Source organism: Tyto alba, unplaced genomic scaffold, assembly GCF_018691265.1.
Source record: "Tyto alba isolate M040663 unplaced genomic scaffold, T.alba_DEE_v4.0 Super-Scaffold_1000006, whole genome shotgun sequence".
Taxonomy (NCBI): domain Eukaryota; kingdom Metazoa; phylum Chordata; class Aves; order Strigiformes; family Tytonidae; genus Tyto; species Tyto alba.
This window is the reverse complement of record NW_024881272.1, coordinates 7,239,603-7,263,347: the sequence shown is the minus strand read 5'-3', so window position 1 is coordinate 7,263,347 and position 23,745 is coordinate 7,239,603. Positions and strand designations below refer to the sequence as shown.

Genomic DNA, 23,745 nt, shown 5'->3' with positions numbered 1-23,745 from the left:
CAAAACAGGGTTGCCTTTGGAAGCAGTATAAAAAGAAAATATCCTTGCTAACATAACTTCGCCTTCTAGTTTAACCTCCATGTTCCCTCAGAGAGTGCAAACATGCCTGCACATATTTTAGGCACTGCAACCCACTTAGGAAGACTCAGATGTAGCGTAAGTCCAATTAAAGCAAAATGGAATGAAAGTCCCAAATTATTTCAATGTGTCAGAGTTAGGAGTTTGCAAATCCTCTGGTTATTGCAAAGTTGTTCTGGGAAAAATAATTTCTGTATAGATTCCATCCTGCTTTGCTGAACTCCATGGGAGTTTTGCCATCAACTTCAATGGGAGAAGGACGAACACATATAAACAAGCTTTAGCCACGCATTAATTAATTGTGCTTGGGGCCAAATGCAATTGCTCTTATGCCCCAATCCTGCAATGAATTTTCTATAGAAAGATCTCTGTCCCTGCAGTGGTGTCCACTGGACTTGCACCAGCAAGTTCTAACTGCAAGATCCCATCTAACTGTCCATAAACCGCTAAGAACATATATCTGCATTAATCTTGCTGAGATTAATATGAGTTCAATCAAGAGCAGAATTTGATGAAAATATCTCATTAAATATCAAGCTGGATGGTAGATCAAAGCTTTCTTTTTAGCTCACTAATAAAACATAACAGAAATAGCACTGCAGAGGAAGTAGCTTTCTTGTTTGTGATGGCTCCCTTCTTTGGGAAGGTGAATGCAAAAACCACAAAATTATTACTGCTAAAATAACCAAAACAAAACACAAAATTAGGCAAATCTTTAATGCAGGATATCATCCATAATTCTTTCTCTCATTAAAATTCCCAAACACCAGGCAGTGGGGATGAAGTATTCTGCCCACATCACTCACCTTCAACCTCTGCTGAGAACAAGGGAAAATATAGTGAAGGTCCTTTCTTGATTTATGAAGCACAGGGTTTGTTTTGCATGTATTTGAACACTAAGAGGACCCCAAAATTCTGGTAGCATAAACTGGATTTACACCAACTGAATGTGTCATCCCGAAGATGTGCCCATGGTTTCTCTAAGGCTGTGCTCTGCAGCTGAGCTCTCTGCCCTCTAAGGCTTTCTAACATAGAGTTACCAAATGGCAGATACTGGCATGGTTTTTTAAACTCGCTAGAAAGCCATTTGCTCCCTTAAATGTAATTTATGTCATTCAGCTAGAAAGTTTGTTTTCAGTACAAAATACTTTTTAATCACCTCTGTTAAGTCTTTCTACTTCATCTCCTCTGGTTCCTATGGAAATTACAAGTCTTCCAGAACTGCAAATTTTGTTTCCCAGCCAACGTTAGGAAAACTGATTTTTTCCACTACCTTCTGAGATAGTATTTGCATATAAATACTGTTCAGATCTCAGAAAATATATTTTAAATTATTCTTATTATTCATTATACTGGAGACCTTCCATGTTTCCACAAGCAGCCGTTCTATTTTTTCTCCCTTTCCACGTAAGCAAAAAAAGATCTCCCATTTGCTTCTTCATTAATCCTCAGCTCCTTCTTACACGCAGTTCTTCACTCGGATTCTTGTTGTATTTTAAAAAATCAAAGAGAAAATAATACAAATTGGTACCTTTTTGCCCAAAACAGCACTTCTCACCCTTGATCCATGGATTGCTGGTGGTGTTATAAAAGCCTGTAGTTGGTCTGGAGAACCAAGTATTCAGAGTTGAACAATAAAAGTGTAAGTGCTCCAAAAGATGTAAAGAAGGTTGACAGGGATCTTTGCCATGCTTTAGGAAGCTCTGCATTGAGGAAGAGAGAAAGAGCATGGAGCTGCATGTCTTTTCTATGTGTGACAAGCTACAGTATGTATGACAAGATACAGTGAACTGAACAAAAAGTGACAGATTTCCTCACTAGGGTGAGCATCTCACATGTCAATGACAGGTAAAAGGGACCTACTGTTTGAGTCAGCCAGAATCAGTAAGGCTACTCCCTCCTACTAAACATTTCACAAGCACACACTGATGGTACTGCTTATACATCCACTGAACTTCCCGGGCTTGTCGCTGGTATTTTTTCCACCCCCCCCCTTTTCTCTCTGCAGTCCCTCTCTCCCGTTTTGGGGCTCCACCTCACTGCTGTGTACGCACTTAGGATAGCACTTTCAGGTGTAAAATGAGTCTGAAACACAGGAAGAGACACCACTATCCATTTGGCAGTGCAACAGCAGGGCATGACTACAGATGGGTAACAGAACTGTCAATGCAAGTGTTGTGCAAGCCTCTGCTTCCAAGTCTTGTGAAGAACCATCCTTCACCTGTACTGGGGAGGAGGACCCAGAAGGGGAGGTGCAGTTGGAGCAATCTGTTTAGCCTGGGCAGGGGGGAAAACAGGAATATTCTTGCTCTCCCCGTACGGATCACTTTTGAAAATCCCACTTGTTCTGAACACTGTTCCAGGCAAGGAGCAGGCAGAACACAGCACCAGATGAGAACCACATGCTGAGATCAAGTGGTGGAAATCTTTTCTGTGTCTCTGCATCTCTCCTGCAGGGCACCTGAATACCAGAGATTCATGAGCATTTGCAAAGGATTTACTTTCTCAGCATGATCATTCTTGAGATTAGCATAGAAACTTAACAATAACATAGATTTCAGCTGTCCCCTTGTTACTGCCTCACACACCTCAGGACTCTTCAGGATCTTCTCAGCTGTTGACAGAGAAGTTCTTCTCCTTTAAAAGAACATAAAAGATGGTTTGTGACTGTCTTCAGCAGGTTGTGAGGTATAAAGAATTCTTGAGATGATCATCCCCTCTATCCCTATAAAGCAGCTGTAGCACTAGCCAAGAGCCTGTGCTTTTTCATCTGCTTCATTAGCCACATTTTGGAAATTTTCAGGGCTTGTGCAGCTGGGAGATGGCTAAAATAGTGCTAAGAAGGGCCATGGGTCTCTCTGGGTTTTGCAGCCACAGCACCCATGGAAAGACCTGACACAGTTGCTGGCAGTCATGGGTGAACCTTCTTCCAGAGGAAATGGAGACGCGCTGGGAACCTCCCAGGAGAGCAAAAGAATGCTTCCAGACAGTCAGGTGGAGCAGCCTGTTGGCTCCATCAACCTGATGGACTTGGCAGCCTCCCCTGCTCCAGCTGGCCAGGATCCTGGAGTCTGCAAAGCCGAAGGCAGAATTACTGAATTATTGGGAGAAAACAGATAGCTGCATAAACTTATACACCACAGTGATATACACATACATATATATATATAATATATATATATATACCCACACACATACATTTGTACACATCATGGAGCAAGCAGCATCTCCTTTAATAAGCTTGCAGGATATATGAACTCCTAGTAGGACTTAAACCCCTATGCCTTATCCTATAATGACTAAGCTGGTCTCAGTGTTGGGCACATTAACTCTGCAGGAGAGCTCTGACATCTTCCTGGAAGAGATTAAAGATGTATTTTTATTAGCTTTTGTAGAAGAAACACTGACTAAAAGCTCCTATCTGAAGCTTGCCCAACAGCCTCACATTCCCTGGGTTCCTCTAAGCCTGAGTCCTCAAAGTCTTTCTGTAGCAGAGGCCAAATCCCATTTCCAGCTCCAGTCTGGATGCCAGGCTTGCTTGATAGGCTCTTGACTTCTTCAGCCCAGAGCAGAGTTCCTGCTTACGTCAGCAGTAGTTGGCCAAGAGAAAAAGAGAACAATACAGCCTTTATAGATTAACAGTATTTCAATTTACTATAAATTAGGCAGTATATAACATGGTTTAGAGAAGTAATTTATCATTCTTTGGGACCCTTGCTTTTTCTATCCTTTTTCTTTCTTCTCCACCTTCCCCTTTTCACTTCTCCCTTCCACTTCTATCTTTTTAACCTCCTTTCCTCTCTCTTTTCTGCATTTCCTCCCTTCCAACAGATCCCACTATTGCTCCGATGGCTCCACTCCAATCCCTGCTTCTATGTTACCTGCCAAAGTCCCTGACAACAGAACAGCGAAGTGGACATGCATTCCAGTGCCCTGGAAAGGGATGCACAGAGCAAAGAGAGCAGGGCTTGAGGGGCAGGAGGACTGGGATATGCAAGAAGAATTACAGGCAGAAAAAGACTGGGGTACATACATTGGTACAGGCAAAGCAGAGAGCTCACCCTGAGCAGTGGCTGAAAGAATTCTCTACAGCATTTCTGCTTGGACCTGTCAGTCCAAGAAAAATTGTATTTCATGGTCAGAAGGAGAAAAATAAACAGAGAAGTGTTTCATCTTTGGAGTGTTGGATATTTGATCTTATCTGGAATGAGTGTGTGTGTATTATCTGTGCATACGTCACTGTTGCTATTTTATTACAGAGTGCTGTTATGAAACTTCCCTTCCCATTTTGCATAAATCTTCCTTTTCAGACATGTGGTCACCAGTTTAGGGAATATTTACTGTTAAATCCCTCAGTTTTTGCAGACCCAACTTTTCTTGGTTTCATTCTCAGGACTACTCGGCATAACCAGAGCCTTTGCCACAGATGTCCTAGCCACTGCTCTTAAAAAAATTATCCTGACCAAAATTGGTGCTTTGGGCTGTGTGAACTGCTAAACATCATCACAAAGCAGCAATTAAGCTGTAAGTTACTTACAATCTTTGCCTCTTCAAACCTTAATATTTAGGTCACATGGAAGGGTGTAGTTATAGACACAAAACCCACACTCACAGGTTGTCATATTTGTTCAAACTCATCTTTGGTTCTCATCCAAAAGCCAACCTTCCAGCTGACATTCGATGTGCTGCTTGTCTCACCTGGATGCCTGCTCAAGGAAGAAGAAATCCCTTCTCCACAGCAAGTACAGGCCTCGCTCAATTCACTCCAGAACTTGAGCCTCCGACTTGAGCCTCAGGAGTCAAATGACTACAGCACTGAAAAGGCCCAAGTTCCCTGTGAACTGGTCATCTGCGACACCAAGGAGCTTCTGGGTCCTCCCAAGCCAGGACCCAGAAGATGTTGTGCAACTTAAAACTCGACTGACTTGGCTACCATCCTGTCTAGCTACCACAAGGTAGCTCTTGTCAAGTTCTTGTCCTGTCAAAGTCACCTGACAAACAAAATCACTTTCAGAAAAGAAAACTCCCTTGAGCTCATCCCTTCTGTTCTTGTGATCAATGCCAGCCTGCCTTTCCCTTTGCTCTTTCCTAGTCACCCAGGACAATCGTTCCACATCTCTCCTTATGCATAAGGACATGCTTCCAGGTCCTAGAGGAAAGCAAACACACACAGACTTCCTGGTATTAAAGGTGTTGGGGCAGGGGCGTTTCCTATCGCCCCTGGAAGCAATCAGATCCGGGAGCTGGTGCCCAGGTCCTCCTTGCTGCAGTGCACCTACCTTGCTTGCCGAACACCAGGACAGGTGATTGTCCTGGGTTGAGTGAGTGGTGGAGTTTTTTGGTGGCAGGGGAGGGGGCTATCGGGGCAGCCCCCCGTGAGAAGCTTCTCGAAGCTCCCCCAGCTCCACGTCAGCTCCATGCCTGTTTGGGAAATTGAGCCAATCAGCTGCGCCTCTGCGATAACGTATTTAAGAAGGGACATGGTGACGGGCAGTTGGACTTGTGAAGAGGAGTCGCTGCAGCTGCATGAACACCAAGGTCAGTGGAGGAACGGAGGAAGAAAGGAGGGGGGAGGTGTGCCGGAGCAGAGACCCCCCTGTATCCTGTGGGGAGACGGCAGGGCGGCCCACCCCTGCCACCCATGGAGATCTACAGTGGAGCAGACATTGATTTATGGCCTGTGGCTCCTGCTCGGATAATCAAGGTTCTGTGCCCGAAGAAGGCCGGGGTCTCATGGGAAAAGGTAGCCCCCGCTGCTGTAATTCAGCGCTGGGAGGATTGCAGCATGTGGGGGTGTCCCACGCCGGAGCAGCTCGGGAAGGGCTGCAGCCGTGGGAGGGAATACATTTGAAGAAAGTTAGTGACCCATGACGGAGCAGTGTGGGGAACGCTGCAGCCCGTGGAAGGAATTCATGTAGGAGAAAGTTTGTGGAGGACTGTCTCCTGTGAGAGGGGGACCACGATGGAGCAGGAGGAACAAGTTCCGGACACTCCCCTCACTGAAGATGAAGAAAGTGGCAGCGCTGACTGCACCCCCCATTCCCTGCCCCTGCACCACTGGGGGAGGAGGTAGAGATATCGGGAGCAGAGCTGAGCCCGGAAAGAAGGGAGGGGTGGGGAGAAGGTGTTCTCAAGATGTGGCAATGCTTCTCACTGTCCTACTCTGTTATGTGTTGTTAGTGTCTGTAATAAATGTATGTTCTTTTTTTTCTTCCCCTAACGAGTCTGCCTTTTGCTCGTGATCATAAAGGGGAATTTTCCCCCATCCCAGTCCTATCTCGAACCCTAAGCCTGGCTCTCTGTCCCTTCTCATTGCCGGAGGGGAAGGGAGAGAGAGGTGCTGCATTGTGGTTGGCTGCCAACCAGGCCTAAACCACGACAGTGATTTAAGCAGCCATGCTGGTCCCCATCACAACTGGGTGATGATCTTGTCCTTCACACCATCTTCTCAGATTGGAATTGACCCCAGGCAGAACTGTTCATGATACAGGCCACCTTACACCTTCTCCAGGACAGGAGCAAGCTGAAGATTAGACCGCTGCTTTTCAGAAGACACAAACAGGGAACCATGTCAAAGTAAAATCACAGGGAACTTAATTTCACCCTCATTCTTCCTAAAATTACTGGGCTTTTTGTGCCAACATTACATTTCACATCATGTTTCCTTTCTTTACAATTTTCTGTTCAGCATAAAGTGGTATGAGAGCACAGAAACCCACTAGGAGAACTGGAGATAGTGAAAGCCCTTCTGGATCATCTGTTTCAGAGCAGGTCTCTATCTATCCTCCAGTTTTCACTTGCTGGAAAGTTACCCAGCCATATGTTTGCAATTAAAGTCTCAGTTCCTCACAGGCTCATGGCAAATAGTCTGCTTCACCTGGGTCACATCTCTAAAGGGAATTCCCCCAGACTGGATTTGCAGGCCATATTCGGTGGCAGCTCTGACACAGGTATTAGCCATAATGGAATCCATGTCAATTATGAGTTCATCCATTCGTTTTTCTATCCAGGCCTCCCACTCAAATTTCAGAGATCTCCTTCTAAAATGCAATTTGACCCATTTTGGAATGGAGAGCGTTCCTTAGTCACTCCATTTGAGACCAATTAGTCTGTTTGATTTGGGATCCTTTATCCCTCAGCGCTCTTAGCCTGTCTGTTTCAATAAATGTTTCAAAAAATCCCAGTGTCTGAAATCCCTGCATGCTTCATGGACCCTATTTCCTACCCCGTAACTGCACTCCCTTTACTCCTCTTTCACTGACCTGGGTCAATCACAGGCTCTGGAGTTCCTTTGTGCATACCAGCTCCATCTCCTTGAACTGCCCTTCAACTTTGTGCCTGAGGAGACCATGAGGATGAGGAGGTGTGACTGACTTGTAATTCTTTCTCCTCTCTTAAGAGCCCGAAGCAATCTCTTTTGTGGCTAATCCACAATGCGAACATGCTCTCAGAGCAGCACTTTTACTCTATCTCACTGATCTGCTTGAAATATCGATCAAATCATACCTGCTTCCTTTCCAACCACCCAATGGACTGTCCAGTCAGCCCATGAATTTGGGAGGAATTCCAGCTTTCATACCAAGGAGCAATCACTGATTTGCAGTGATTATTGGAGCTCAAGGCTTTTGTTCTGTGTGTCATTCCCAGATGTTTCCAGCCCCTTATGTCCCTGTCCCTGTAGAACGAGTCAATGGTGTGGATTCACGGCTGATAACAGAAACAAGGTCACGGGTTGTGAGAAGACACCTACCTGCTTTGATTCAATGGTCTTTAGAAGTTCTCCACATGCTCTGAACCAGAATAGCCTGCAAGGTTTGTGAGATGAGGGTGCACTCACAGTACAGAAATAATTTAAACCTATTATAATGTAAACCTTTGATTGAGGAATGAGCCTGAGCATATATTTAACTGTCATCACAAAGAAGACGGCTTTCCTCATTAGGGGCCCAGATGAATTGTTACAGTAAGTCCAAGACCTGTTAGAGAAGAAGGGCTGGAATTGGCTGTTCCCTCCTGAGCCTCTGGGAACAACCCTGAACTTTTGGTGAGGGAGGTTTATTTCAGAATCCAAACCCGAACCTGACTCTGAAGTTGGCCACTCACCCCCTCTACCTCGCAGCAGTCCTAGCCCAGCTGAAGGCCTCCATGGCCTTCTGCTACACAGGGGGTTCAAAATTCAGATCTGGATTTTGCAGCCTCTGACTTTCCCAGCTTCAGAACTGCAATTCCATTTGCTTCACGTCACTTGCTTGTTTGCTTTGGGGGAAGAAAAAAATATTAAAAAAACCCCAACTAGTAACAATCCAAAAGACAGCAACGCTGTCCCAGCAACATTCCTCCTCACAGAGCAAGGAAGAAGACAATTAAGCCCAGCAGTACCCACATCCTTAGCCCTTTGGGCCTCACAGCATTTTCTCCCTCTTTCCTCTGTCTTTGTTTTGGGGTTTTTATTTCAATTTTTATCACTTTGGCTCATGCTGCCTGAGAGGCAGGGGACCTCGGTGGTATCCTTGAAGTGTTTACTCAAGATTGGAGCACACCCAAGAGGTGGTTTTCAAGGCCCCTGCAAGCCTCTGAAACCCCACACTGCGTGTGTGTTTTGCAGAGGGGGGATGGCTGCAGCTGGCTCTGCAGAATTTGCCCTTGGGGACAGGTTTGCCTGCCAGTGACGGAGAGGTGCCGGGAGTAAAGCGCGTCAGCTTCATCCTCCTCCTTTGTTGGCCCCGCTCTGGTATTTGGCCATGGAGAAGTCGTTGGGCTGCAAGAGAGGCTCTGCCCCTATTCTGGATGATCTCCAGGCTCCCAGCGGTGCACAGGAACACTGCTCCTTAGGTTTCCCGAGCCTGCAGTGCTGCCTCCTTTGGGGGCCCTCCCTGAACATCCTGAACCCAGAAGCTCTGATACCACCCCACGGAAAGCAGACCTTGAACTTGGGTCACCCAATCATGTGGATTATTCAGAGTCATCCACCTGTGCAGGACTTCTCCATATCAGGGAATCTATCCTGCAAGCAGCTTCAACCTGCTTTTCTCCATTTTTAACCTTGGTGATCCTTCACTGAATGCCCTTTGTTTCCTTCCTAAAGCCTTCTCCTCTTTCTCTTTTTTGCTGCCGGCCTTCTTCTTCTTTCTAGTTCTTCATCTCATGAGCTTTTTCCATGATTTTGAATTCCTTTGCTCTTCCAGAGTGGGTAAAAACATTTTATATTGGAGATAAGGTAAGATTCTGAAAATGAACTTCTCATAGTTGAACTATATTGATAGATATATGAGCACATGTGCTTCACTTTGACAACGATTTTCTGAAACATTCAAAAAAATATAACCAAATATATTTCACATTGGAAAATATGAAATTTCAGAACACTCAAAAAGTGTGGAAACAGAACTTCCTTGCATTATAAAAATGTTTCATTTGGGGAAAAACTGGGTTTCCTTTGATTTTCTTTTCTCCAGAAAAAAAGTACTCAAAACAGGTACTTCTTAATGTTTGCACAAAAAGTAACATGTCCTGTTTAAAAATCTTCTAATGAAAAATGTCCAATAGGTCCCGGAGCTGGGTTCACTCCATGGTCACAATCCCTATCAATGGTGGTGAGCTTAGTTACGCTTGGTAAGAGATACAATGAAGAACTAACAAACATCCTTGCTGTTCTGTGCTTGTCCCAGCTTTCCTCCGCTGCAGGCACCCCGCTGTGCTCTGATCTCTTGGTAGGACGGAACGTGGTATTTGTTATTGGTTTCGCACTGACCATGGAGCCTCATTTCTTACACAGCCTCCCAGGACAATCCTGGGTTCTTATGTGCAAATGAAATATGGCTCTGCCGGTGCATGCTGACGGGCCCTCTCCATGGGCAGCTTGCAAGGAAACTCACCCGTGGCATTCTGGCACCATTCTGAGCCCATTACCTCTGCTCCCACTGCTTCTGCTTCCTCTGGCATTTTCAATGTTACCGTGGAATGAGGAGTGAGCCCCAGAAGAGATGCATACCTAGAAACACAGCACTTGTCCCGCTGCTGCTAATAACTACTGACAGTTGGTTTTCCACACCTCCACATAGGTGAATTAAGCTTTCTTTGTTGTGCAGAAGAGCTCAAGCCCAACCATCAGAGTGAATGGAAGCTGAATTCTGGTGATATTTGGATCCGAGGCTGGAGCTGCACCTTTGATACTGCAGCTTAAACCCCTCTGCACAAGCAATCTTGGCTCTCTTCCCACCGCAGTCTTCTATGCTGCCAAACCTCAGTATTGAATCAGGCGGCAGGCACGAAAAACAAACGAAAGAAAAAGAGAGACAAGAACAAGAAATGTGACACATTTTTACTGGTTTTCTAGGTTTTGTTAGGCTTTCAGGTGCAGTTGTCTCACTGTGCTAGAAATTTTTCTGTAATCAGAAGGACTAGAAATACAATCTTGAAAAATAAAAAACCCGAGAGGTTTGAATACTCACACACTACCAATGACTAGTCCCTCATGAATGGCCCCAAACTTGATAATGCATCTCTAGTTAGCAACATCAGGATCTGTAACATTTCCCCATCACATCGGTGAAAAATGTTTCCTGTTTGCAGAGCAAACTTGCATCCCTGAGGTAAGAGGCACATCATAATGCAAAGGTTGTGAAACATTTGTCAGCAACCTCTCTTTTAAATAGAAATCAGCATGTTGCAGTGGAGGCCACAACCATCTTGCTGAAAAGCGAAGTAATTAATGGCACTGACACATAATAATTAAAAAATACTCATTGAAGGTGATTGTGAGCCGTCCTTGACTTGGGTTGGGTATTGCCCAGTTGGATCGAAAATCTCTCGGATGTTCTTTAGGGATGCAGCAAGGTACAGGGGGCTCCTTTGAACGAGGCTCTGTGACTCTATTGTAACAACGAAACATCACAGAAGTAATCACATCTCAGCAAGAGCTCCGGTTTTCTGGCCAGAAGCACTAAAAATCCTGAGCACCGAGGGTCGAATTTCCAGTCACCTTGCATCAGCCTGACTCTGCTCTGACTGAAAAATCAGTCACTGGCAATAGGAAGAACAGCCTGTGCTTCTGAAAATCCCCCCTCTCAGGTTTATTTCAGACTGCTATAAAACGCTTCTTCAACTTGTACATCAGCCTAAACATCCATTCTTCAGGAATGGCTTTGTTCTCCATTCAAACTTTGGTTCCCTGCCATCAGAGACACAGAAGCAAAGTGGTCTTTGGTCATCCCAGCCGAGAGTTTGGCTCAGAGCAGATCCCTTACTCCACCACGAGGCCCAAGCAATGTCGACTAACGCACCATTCCTGAGTTCCTGATCTCACTTGCTGGTGCAAGTCACTGGGAGTCCACTGCTTTCCTTGGGGCCAGGATTTCACACATTGTATTTAAGCTACCACTGAGTTCAAAGGCCATTCCTCCCAACAGCGAGACTAAAGCCCTCCTAAAGAAGCCATGAGCAGGGTTAAGGAAACAGAAATCTCAGCGTTCGCAAAACTAGCAGAGGAATTTTCCCTTAGTAACAAACCCTTTAGCATCTTTTGTTTTGGAAAGTATGAAAATGTTTCCATCTAAATTTTTCCAAAATGCAGCCCTCAGGATTCTCACGTTGCCCTGATGCTGAGAAATCCCTCTGTTTGCCCCAGAAAAAAACAAAAAAAGGGACGGCCCATGGAGTGTCTGAAAGATGGCAGCATCCTCAAGCATCCCTAGCCTTGGGGTAGAAAGCTAAGCCTTGTTATTCCTGTTTTGATCCCAGGTTCCCAGGGCTTCTTGCCAGGTTGTTGGGGGTCTGGCATCTCTGGGGGGTTTGTCTGGATTCTGGGGCAACACTCTGGGTGTCTGTGGGCTTCCCATCCCACAGCAGGATTGAACACAGCACAGGGGCCCCAAGCCCTGGAAAACAACGCAGCCGGCTGGCAGGAGAGCAGGCTGCGCTCCCGCAGACTCGTGGCTGGGGCTGGGCTCACCAAAACAGAACCATTCTTGAGAAGGATTTCAGCAATGACGAAGGATGATTTCCTGACGACGAGGAAAGCTTTCCGTTAGACATGTCCCAGACAGCCCCAGCCCGGAGGCAGCATGGTGCTCTGGTGAGGTAGAAAAGTCCTCTGTGCAGCCTGGCAGCTACATCAAGAAAGCACAAGGCTCAGGAGCCTGCCCCGGGGCTGCTGCTGGGCAGACCAGGACCCTTTCCAACCAGCTTACTGCCTAACAAAGCCCCGGGGTTAGCTGTCGAGTTATTCTGGCTCCCTCCATACCTCTCTGCAGAGATGCTCCCTCCTAGGAAATGAGTCATACCTTACAGAGAGGCTGAGAAACCCTCCGGAGGTGCCTGTCTGCGTGTTGAATCCGAAGGAAGGAGGTTGCATGTGTCTGCCAACACTAAATGTCTTAACCGGGGGCTGCGTCGGGGCAGAGGGCTCACGCTGTGCTGACTCCGGGCGAGCATAGGGTGCGCGGCCTTTCCAGCCCACAGTGCAACAGCTTTTTTTCCCCCTCCGGCTTTTTCACACCTCCCCGTTTGCCTGCACCTCAGCATGTGCTCGCACATAAACAGCACGGACAGTGGGTGGGTCCCCCGATTACGAACAGGGCCAGGCTCGCAGTTTGAGCTCATCACAGATGGCCTCCACGCTCTCCGAACAACAAGGAGAGCACGTGGGCGGCAGCCACCACATAGGGAAGGGAGTTTGCTTCACAAAACCCATAGCTATCCAATAACAAAAAATGACAGGCCAGGAACCCCTCCAGGCATCTCGGGTGGGTTTTTACTGCAACATTCGGGCAGAATCTTTGTTCCAGGTTTTGCTCTGAGTTCATTTCTTAAGCGCATATGCATCCAAGCCTGGGCCTCCAGCCCCCCGGCTTGTGCAAGAGCTCTTTTGTGTGTAAAGGACTAATGTCCATGTTGCAGACCTCTTCTGCACCATACGGTGGGCTCTGCAAAACGCCTAGCAGAAAGAAACGGTACAAAATCTGTTGATAGATCATCTGTGGAAGGCCTGAACTCCAGCCAAGACAGATAAAAATAAAAGAAATTAAAATAGTTGTGTGTGTGTGTGTTTTATGAAGGGAACATTTATATTTTTAAACTAGGAGTAATTGTATTCTGTATCTGAAATGGCATCTGAAAGTGATTTAGTGGAACAATGTGGTTTCTGATTGGTGCTTGAACTAGTTCCAGAACATTTTTTATAATAAGCATCATAAAGATCCCAATTATCTGATCCTTTTTCCTAACATGGTCAGAGAGGATGTTTCCAAAGAAACGGCTTTTGGGTTGTTGTTTTTTTTTTTTTTTTTTTACTTTGTGGCACTGATCCTGCAAACATTTACATACATGCTTAATCTTGTGAGTAGCCCCAGAGAAGTGAACCAAGGCAGCCCTCAGCAGCAAAGCTAATCAGGGAGTAAACTACTAATGTTCAGATCTGGTAATCAGGGCAATCCATAGACTTTCAGGGAAAGGTCTGCTTGTTATTCCGAGAGCTGTTCAGGATGCATTTACGATTCAATAAAGGAGGCCCTAGCATTACCAAAATAATTACTTACTCAAACAAGCCTGTAAAACTCAAGGAGTGCCCCAAATAAAAGGAGGCTTCCCCCCCTCCAGTTTAATAACATAAATCTAGTGAAATGCATCTTGCTGCCATAAAATCAGTTCTACATGCCTTAGAAACCATTGATTTACTAAGTGGGCAAGGAGGTCAGATCCTGCTAGGGACTCAGAGGGCTGAACATATGGAGAGAAGTTTTAAATCTGAAAGTTTTGTCCACCCACAGAAATGGAAAGCAGTTTATATCCTACCCTGTAACTTCACTCTTCAAAATAAGACACATAGAAGCAACAGGCAATGCTACAGATCAAAATGGAGCCATTTGGATGATCACTCAGTAAAGGAGATAAATAAGGACCCTAAAGCCCACTGTCTGTCCCAGGGGATAGTGTCCCCGCCTGCAAAACTGGCTTTACATAGGCAGCATCCCCCCCGCGCTGGGACCCTGCGGGGGGGCTGGCTGCCACATCCCGGGCATCGCCTTTCCCAAGCAGCCCTCACCAGGCTGCGGGCACAGCTCCAGCCCCACGCAGCACAGCAGACCTCCTGCCACGAGCACCGCAGGGCAAGGCCAGGCGTGGATCAGGATGGCAGCAGTTACGTAAGGCAGCAGGCTGGCAGGAGCAGCAACGGGGCCTGACACGGGACAGATGATTTCTTCCTGACAGAGGCAAGAGCCTCTGCCTTCTTAGAAACAGCTCTTCCACTTTTCACCCCACAAAAAAACACCCTTCTTTCCTGTACTAACTGGCTTTGGCTAGGTCCTTCCTGCCACACACCACAATGGGGGAACCATGGGTCATCCTGGACACCACGTGTCTGTTCTCCTTTTAAGCACCACCTCAAATTCCTTCTGTTTTGAGCACCGTGGGGTTTAATGTGCTGTAGAGGACAGTTGGTTGCCACCCCAATACCAACACGCGGTAACTAAGATCCTGCAGAGGCTCTTGTGTTAAAAAGAGCTGTGTGTGAGATCACCCTCAGGGTCCTCCTTCTCCACCTTGTTCTTGTCTGGAAGAAGGAAACTCTCCTTTATATAGCAAAGAAGAAATACCCCAAAAGAAAGCAAGGGAAACTGCCAGGCAGTTGTCCTCGTTCAGACTAGCTTTAGATACGGGAAGGTGTGAGGGATTAAGCAGCCAGTTTAGCCTCATGCAGCAGGGCAGCCAGAGCTCCAGCAGTGGGTCTGCATTTGTAGTCAAGAGGAATAGGAAAACAGCTTTAAAAAATGCCAACTGCTTGTGGGTATGAGCTGATAGGGACCATAAACCATTCCTTGCAACACTGTTCCATGCTCTCTGCAAACTCACACTGAAGCCTACTGTGGCTTTGCAGTACTTCACCCCTGTCTGGCACCTACCTCACCTATAAAGTGTTGTCAGACCAGTCCTGGAAGGTGCTCAACCCATGTAGCCCCCCAGCACTATGAAAGGGTAATTAGCCTGAGTGGGTGGACCTGGAATTGTCACCTAACTGCAGCAGCCACCTCACCATCAGGCTGCCCCTGGTCGCTTGGATCATGTTCTGATGATGTGTGAACACAGAGGTGGCCAAAAATAAATAATAGAAGACGCCTTACTCCCCTGAGCACTGAGGCTCTCATGCCAAGAAATATTCTCGCTGCTTGCTGCCTCTTTTTGTGGTGGTTTTCCTGAGACTGAAAACGCTCCTCCACTGCAGAAGATGCAAAAAAATTCCTGCTGACCTCAGCATTAAGTTTCATCTTTTTGAAGCTTTGTTGCGCCTCTAAGATAATTTATGAGGTGTCAGGATTTTCCGACCACAAATGTCTTGGACGAAAACCGTTTTTACACTACAGATGCCATGAAAGAGAAGCAATTTCAGTCTGTTTTTTCTACAGCACTGTCTGTGTCCACAATGAAGCACGGGTTCAGAGCTCCTGGAGATTATTTGTGTAAGAGTTGTCCGGGCCAGCGCTCCACTGAGACTCAGGCTGGGTCTGATTCCCCACCTTTGCCTCATTGCCCTGATCTTCTCTGTTGGGAGGGGAACTCCCATTTCCTGGTGCTGTGCCACGAAAACACGAGCTTGCCAAGTTATTCTCTGTATGTGTATATGTGTGCGTATGTGTCGAACAAGCCAGAAGTACCAGAAGTAAAAAGATCCATTAACAAACCACATTTTGCAACATCCACAAGGATCCCCAGATTTCTCATCTGTGGATTTCTCTTCCCTGTGCTTTAGATTTTCGAGGGGAAAAAGGAAACCAACAAAAAACCCCAAGTAGCCAGCTGAGCCGCCTCTAATCCAGTATGCACCTCAGTCTCCATTAAAGTGTTCTTGGGACGACAGCAGTATTTCCCTTGGCTGGGATGCCCAGCCTCCTGGCTCCTCTGGAGCTGCAGAGCTGTAGACATTCTGCTGAGTAGTTTGCAACCCTGCCTGCCAGGAAAACCCAATGTCTCCATGGAGAAATCTCAGCGGAGGAGTTTGATACTCAATCAGGGATGGAAAAGAAGGGAGTTTATGCCTCCCTGAGACCAATCCCTTCCCTAAAAAAATTTAAAAGCAAGAGGAAAAAAAAAAAAAAGAAAAAGGATCATATTCTTACCGACATGGGCCTGGACACGCCAGTAGTATTGGTGTACGGTGTATTGCTTTGTGTCAGGATGGGCCCAAGTCACAGAGGCTCAGGCCAAATGTCTGTTTAGGTCAGTGGGAGTCTATCGGCTTTGGATCAGGCCTAATGTTTGGATCTGGAGCTGAAGTTCCAAAAGTCTGGGCACGCTTGCATCTTCTGGTGAGAGGGGCTTGGTTTGGCCCGGCTTTGAGATAGGAACCAGCTGCAAATGTAGGCCTCCAAACATGTTCTAGGAAAGAGGTTATAAAAGAGCCCCTTCTTGCTCAACGTGTTTATTCCCCATGGGCCAGATTCCGACATCTTCATTAACACTGAGCAGAACCTTGCTCCAAGAGCATTTACGTGAATTTGAATGGGGCTATTCAAGGAGTCAGCAAGTACCTAATGTCAGCAAGGGTAGCGCTATCTAAGGGTCACATCTGTTTGCTTCATTGACATAAATGAGTTTTTTCTCCTTCCTGCTATTAGCACACACTGCTACAGCAAAAGCACATTGGGTTCCCTTCTTCCTGGAACCTCTTCAGCAAAATGCTGGTTGCAGATTCTTCCTTACTGGTAACATGGTAAGAAGCAAAAATTGCAGCAGCTCGGCTTATAGATCTAACAGCTAGAAAAATCCTCCTGTGATAAAAGGAAGCTCTGATGAGAAAGTCAGAGTTCCTTCCTGAGCATTGCTCTAATCACCTTTTGTCTGCTTTCTCTCCCAGACTGAAAAATAGTGCCTGCATGTGGAGGCAGAAGAAGGATGCTACTGCCTACTTACACCTTTGTGTAACCTTCCTAGAGGTCATTATCCTGTGAGCCACAGTCATACTTAGTCACTTTAAATAGTAAGTCTGCTGTTTTGGATCACTTTGACAGAACCAGGTAAGGGACCACTCCTGTGATTGCAGATAGAGGAAACTAGCCTTCTAGCATAGTGCCTACGATGGGCAGGATGTATCAGACTCATGAACTGCCTGTCTTGCTACCCTGAGTTCTGAGAGATGTCCAAAAACTAGCTTTGAACTGGGCACTAGACTGACAGCTGAATGAATCCCAGATTTAGAAAATTAGGTGCACTTGATTCGCACAACTTGGAAGTTGTGCTCCTAACTCACATTCCTGCTTTTTAAAACCTCACTCACAACACCCAACACCTGAACATTTGATTTTCTTCCTTCCAGGACAGTGACCAGCTCTTGGCCCTACCTGTTTCAGAGATGACTGATTTCAGAAGAGCAAAGAAAAGCAAAATCCATCCCCTCTGGATTCGCACACCATTTTCTCCATAACCGCATCACGTCACCTCCCAGTCACGTAACTAATGTTTCTCACAGGTAGATTATCTTTTCCTTCTCCTTTCTCTAGTGAGGTAAGGGTATTTGCACTGTGATGTTAGTATGAATCATCATAACTATCTGCATTACACTTCCTAAAAAACAAGGCTGTTTAAACAGAGTGGTTGTGACTGTAAGGACAGGCCAGACAGTGTTAGAGTCTCTTTCCAGTTATGAAGAATGCTAAATGTGCAGCTCCTGCAGGCTAGCATTTGCAGAATAAATGCACATGATTTTTCTAGTGTCAGTAATGACCTGGTAACTTATAGTTGTGTGCAGTGCTGCAGTGAACCAAATCAATCCACGTTCTCCTCACTGAAAAGGAGGGAATAAGTCTCCACACTTATGATAGCTTTCCTCAGTACTTCCAGCAGTTAGCATGATTTTTTAACTTGTTTTGTATAGAACTCCTTTCCTGACATTTTTTCTTGGACTTATTCTGTACAGTGTCCTTGGATATTACAAACAGGTTTTCCAGCAGGCACTTCAGGATTTTATGTGGGCAGCAAATTCTCCGTTTCCCTGGTCTCCCTCAGAAAACTGACTTGACAGTGTAATGAGAGTAAGTGATCGACTGTTGTTTGTCAAAAATGACCTTCTGGGAGAGGTTAAGAAGAGGATAACCTCTACTCTTTTAGGTTCTACTCTGAATGGACAGATGAGCAGAAAACAGTTGCCAGTCCATGAAAGTACAAGGTCTGAAAGGGAACAGCTGAGTTCTGGAAAACTGCTGGCAGCAAAACTGGGATTATTGGCCATTTATAGGTTGGGAGGGAACATAGTGGCAGGACATGGAAGTTGGTGAAATAGTTTGCATACATTTCCTGTGCAGGGATGATTTTTCTATGAGCAAAATATCCTCAGGAGATGGTTCCTGCTTAAGACTTGAGACCTGTCCCCACTTCAGAGGATGTGGAGGGATGGGATTCTGATGTTAAGCCCTGGCCTGATGCTCCCAGAGCCCAAGGCTTAGCAACACAGGTTCCTAGTGAGCTGGAGACTAACATGTAAACACGGGGAGTACTGAAGCACTTTTTGGAAATGGAGACCAGGTTAAGCTGTTTTGTAAGATATGGCTAATGAAAGACCATTGCTGCCCTGAGGAGAAAGGAAGGGAATTGTATTATTTATGTATTACAAATGCAGCTACTAAGGCATAAACAAAGCAACTCGTACAAAACCAGACAAAGGAGGTTGCCGCAGAGTCAGCAGTTTCAACTCAGGTTTCCTGTGTCCCGAACTAGCGCTTTAATCATCTTCCTTCTCTGTGAGAGAAACGAGTATCAGAGAATGGAGTGAGTCTCCAAATTTTTCTAGCCTAAGACAGAACTGTGTCCATTGTTGGGACTAGCCCCCTAGGAGGAATTATTTCTATTCAATTTGTGTGTCACAGCCAGATAATGCACTGGGTGGTATTTTCCTCTCTTCCCCCAATCTTTCTCTTTTATGACCACATGACTTCACCCCCTTGTGTGAGTGACAGTACCCATTAGACTAAACTCTGATGCAAAACAGCTGTGTGGAGAGAAGGGGAGGAAGGGAGTGGGGAACAGCAATTTAGAAAACAATTAAGAACATCAATTCCAATTCATTTGCTTGGCCAGGATAAGTAATTTCTAAGAGGTAACTTGATCTGTAGCGGACCGAGATTAAAGGCGAACTCCATTATCTCTAGTTTACAGTCTGGAGTAATTTGTTTTAACTGGTTACCAAGGAGGCTGCATGAAAAAAAAAAAAAAAAAAAAAAAAAAAAAAAAAGAACCTTTGCCTAAAAATGTCTAAAAAATCCTCCTGATTTCTTCTTTTAAAGGGCACGCATGGATTTATTAACTCCCTGAGAGTATGGTTGCATTGCATTGCAGGAGGAACAGTTCAGCTTTTGAAAATGGAATCCCTGCCTGCAAGAGCTCAGAGATGCATTTTATCAAAACATATTATGCCAGTTTTAAACTGCCGTTAAGATTTTGGTGTAAAGATAGACTAGAAACATGAGACATAGGGTTCAGAAGCAGATTCAGCATTCTGCACAGGAAGCAGCAGGGTCTGGAGGAGAACACAGTGAGCTGAGCACCAGGCAGCCCCAAGTTTTCAGGTTTTCTCTTTCTGGCTTTGACACTGCTGCATTCTCTGGTTGTGAAAGGTGATTCCCCACACTGCTCTATCACTGCTGTGAGTGAGATGGTGGTAAAGTACTCAGACATCTCTCAGAGGTGCTGTGAGACTCCATGAGTAAATATCCTAACGTCCCTTTGAATTCTGAGTCCGAACCCAGGCTCGCCATAACAAGGGGTTGTGACCCAGCAGACACTGAGTTTTCTCCTGTATTCATGCTAGCATGTGGGATGACACCAAAAAGCGAGTATGTGAGTTGGAGGGCCACTGATTCTCTACCATGGAAATCCCACATTCTAGAGCTCTCCCCTTTCACCCTCCTCAGTTCTCAGCACTTTGCCACAACCCTGTGTCTCAGCCTTTGTGCCAACTCCTGCCTTGATCCCTCATCCTTGTTTTGCAAGATGCAGTGCTGTCAAGAAGCCAAGATGCCCTGCAACTCCAGACCATCAAAATACTTCTCAGATCATTGGGGTTATCACTTGGAAAGCCCTGGTACTCATCCTGGACATTCCTCCCGAGAATCGAGAAACAGCAGCCGTGCTTACAGGAACACAGAGGCCACATGTGTCTCTGGATCTGATGTGAGGAGCTGAAGGATGGGGTAAAAGCAGACATGGAAAAAACCATCCGTGAGCTGGCTCAAAGTTCAGGGTTGGCCTTGGACCTGCATTTCCCTGGCTGGACCCAGACTTTTACCTCTCCTGTGCAACTTTTGTTTGTCTTAGGGACAAATCGCATCACTGCCATCATGAAACGGCCAGCCTGCGCTTCATACAGCTGCTTCCCTGTTAGCCAGCTAAGACTCAGGGGTGATGTAATCGCCTCAGTGGAAATAGGAGCTGAAGAATGTGATGTGACAAATTTTCCCGGACCACCAAATAAATTAAAAAGTAGGCTCCCAGCCCAGAAAGGTTACCCTCCCAAATAAACATGTCCCAGCCTCCCTTCCTCACACACACTTACCTTCTTCCACACCAGGAAGCTGAGCTCCTCGCAGACTCCATTACAGACCCAGAATGAACAGGTTCTTCCAGCCAGTCTGCATCTCCCATATGGTAATTGCTTGGGTATGGACATCTGAGAACAAGACAGAACTGTATATACTAGAAATATTCTCTTTGCATAAACTTCTCAGTAGACTTGCTTTTGTCTTGTTGCCAGGAAATGTATTTGGGGCCCTCTTGCTAACTTCACATTTCTTTGATTAGAGGGGCATGGGCAGTTTGTTCCGATAGTTACAGGGAAAACGGTGATGAGAGGAACTGAAAAACTGGAAGACCCTCTCTGAGCATATCAGCTCCGCAACAGCACATGTGACTAGCCTACTCCACCATCTTTTTTGTGACAGCCACACTTCCAAAGGTAGGAGAGGAATGGGGGGGGGGGGGCCATCTTGCAAATATGCTTCTCCATAACAGGGAATGTCATGGTAGATAACCTTACAACCTGAGATCATTTAAGCAACACAATGCAGTGAGTTCCAGGGTGAAAGAGGGGTCATTCCACAACCAACAGCAACAAGCGATTGGGAGAATCAGCAAACAGTCAAAACTGGTTGGTTGGGTGGGGCAGGAATTTAAAAAAGCAAGAATATAGTCAGCCAAATTGGAGTGCGGCCAGGAAACGTGCGTTAACACCTTTCCTCTGCCAAAGAACACCACTAGCTCTGCAGTGACAGTGAACGGCCAGGGCCTTGGCCTCACAGTCTGCTCAAAAACCTGCAAGGTGGGACATGCACATTCTGTGCCCAGTTCAGGTCATGATTACTTCAAGGCACCTAGGTTCTCTCGGCACTGACTTGTCTGTGTGCACAGCACCCTGGGTTAATCCTCGCCTCCCTTCTGAGGCTCAGTAACAGTTTGTTAAATGCCTGGTTCTCTTAAGAGGCGAGGTGATCCAGACAGTTCAAAGTACTTTACTTTTTGTCCTGGAGAAACCAGCCTCCTTCAGAGTCTCACTCATTAAGACAGCAGCCGTTGTAATCCAAGCTCCTTTGATGGAAGGGGTAAGTGAGGGGGATTGCCAAAGGGAGGATTAGCTGATGGATGTCTTGAGCTGCAAGGGTGTCTCATATGGATTTGTGCAGGATTTTCACCTCAGCTGTCCTGGCTGGAACTCCTGTCCTACTGTACCAAGACACTCTCCTTCCAGGCCCTGCTCTGTCTCTAGCAGCAGCGAGGGCCTGGCTGAGAGCTGGCTGCTAGCTCTCATTCTCAGCTCCCTGGTGATGGAAAGGTACAGAGCATGCCAAAGAAAACCCATCCCCAGCCTGTGAAAAACTTACCTGTTGTACTTATAGGGAAATGGCAGCTTTGTCCGGAGACAAGATTGATTCAGGTGGGATTCTCAACTTGGCTACTCAGTGATATGATGCTCCAGGCCATTGTTTTCCTTTCTACAGTAGGGATTACCATATGCTCCTCCGTGCACTGCACCCCTTGAGACATGTGAATGAAAGTGCTGTAAGGTGCTTTGTGCTTTTAGGCCTAACATTAAGACATTTAGAAGGCACAGTTTCAACACATATTCCTCGACTATGTGATAGGCACCAAGTTTCTTGCTATTCCCCAGTCAAAAGCAGTAGCACAATCCCTGGTTTTCTCCTGTGTATGACTCTGTCTCCTCCCTTCTCATCACCTCTGCCTTGATCTTTGATTCTGTCACTGTGCTTCTATGGATACATCAGGCTATTTGTGTGCACTTATTGTTATGGGAAAGGAAGGAAGGACAATCTGCAAAGGCAGGTTAGACCCACCTCCACATTCTCCAGTTATGTGAGAATTTTAATTTTGAAAGAACAACTTTCTAACCATCACAGTGCAGTTAAGCCTTAAAAGGTGTTAACTACAAACACAGTATTATTATTCCCTAAAATGTCATTATTTGAAAGCTATTCTCGCAACGGGGTGTTTGAGGATGAAAATACTCCAGCCTGTCGATTCTCCTGCTTTCTAATGCCAAACATCCCTCTCCTTTCCTGTCAGCACCCTTGCACCTCACACCAGCCCCGCATAAGGCCACAGCTTCCTTCTGGCTCCTGATCCCAGGTGCTAGATGCTGCTCTGTCCATTCTTTGTCTGACAAGCAGGGCACAAATCTGGAGAGGAGTGAGGCAGTCTGTGCTGCTGTGTGCTGCCAGCTGCCCTAGCACTTCTTCATCACACAGGATCACAAACCCATCCATGGGTGGGTGTCCACTCTTCTATCACAGGACCCAGTGGAGCAGCTTAGAAGACTGCTTGTACTGTTATTGTTAAGAGGTTCCCTTGGGCTGTTTTGAGCAGAAATGTGAGTTGCTTGTTTTCCAGCAGAGGATCAGTTACAAAACCAACACCAAGCAGAAAGGCTTTTTTGAGAGTGAGGGCTCTGTTTACCATGCTAATTTCAGGGAAAGTTATTTGGGAGGATGGAGGAAGTAGTTAAATCCTTGTTTACCATGCTGGAAACCCAAATCCCCTCAGTTTAAACAAATAAGAGAGAAAATGGCTCAGTGGTAGGAGCACATGGCTGTGGCTAAGGAGAGCTGGGTTTCTTCCCAGCTCTAATGCAAACTCTGTAAGGCCCCTCTTCCCTCAAGGTGAGATTCAACTCAGTTAGCATTAGGTATATGGCCCCAGCTGAAGACCAAATCACTAATCAGCAGAAAAAGGCAAGATATTCCTAACATCAGATTTGTCCAATAGCATTAGATGGACTGAGAAGTCTTGCAGAGGTACTAGCCTTGCTTCCCTGATTATTAGGTAGTTGTAACAGCCAGTTGACCTAAACAGCTGAAATAAGACGAGATGAACGTACACTGCTTTCTGGGGTTCCCATACATGCAATGAAGCTAACTAGTTCTTCCCCACCTGACAGTGGGGTGGAAAGGATCAATGTACTAATTATTACAACGTGCTCTGATGCTGAGATGCTGGAGGCCCTAAAAGCCTGACTGTAAGTAGATCTGTCTACTTGAGAAGGCAGCAATGAAAAGTAGTCCACCGGTTCCTAAATCCTTTCTGTTCAGTATGTGCACCTGTCCTGGTTGCTGCATGGCTGGTTTGGATCACCACAATGATGTGCTCAGCCATCTTTTGTGAGGTGGTATTTCT

General features: G+C 46.0%; 1 protein-coding gene across 1 annotated transcript in view; it reads right to left on the bottom strand.

Moving 5' to 3' along the window:
- Positions 1-558: 558 nt before the first annotated feature.
- NTMT2 (N-terminal Xaa-Pro-Lys N-methyltransferase 2) overlaps positions 559-23,745 on the bottom strand; it is a 62,980-nt gene continuing 39,793 nt past the window's right edge. Inside the window, exons 6-7 of the transcript XR_006164679.1 lie at positions 20,618-20,731; positions 559-3,149 (exon numbers count right to left, since the gene is read on the bottom strand). The gene's annotated coding sequence lies outside the window, so the exon portion shown is untranslated. The remainder of the gene's footprint in view (positions 3,150-20,617; positions 20,732-23,745) is intronic.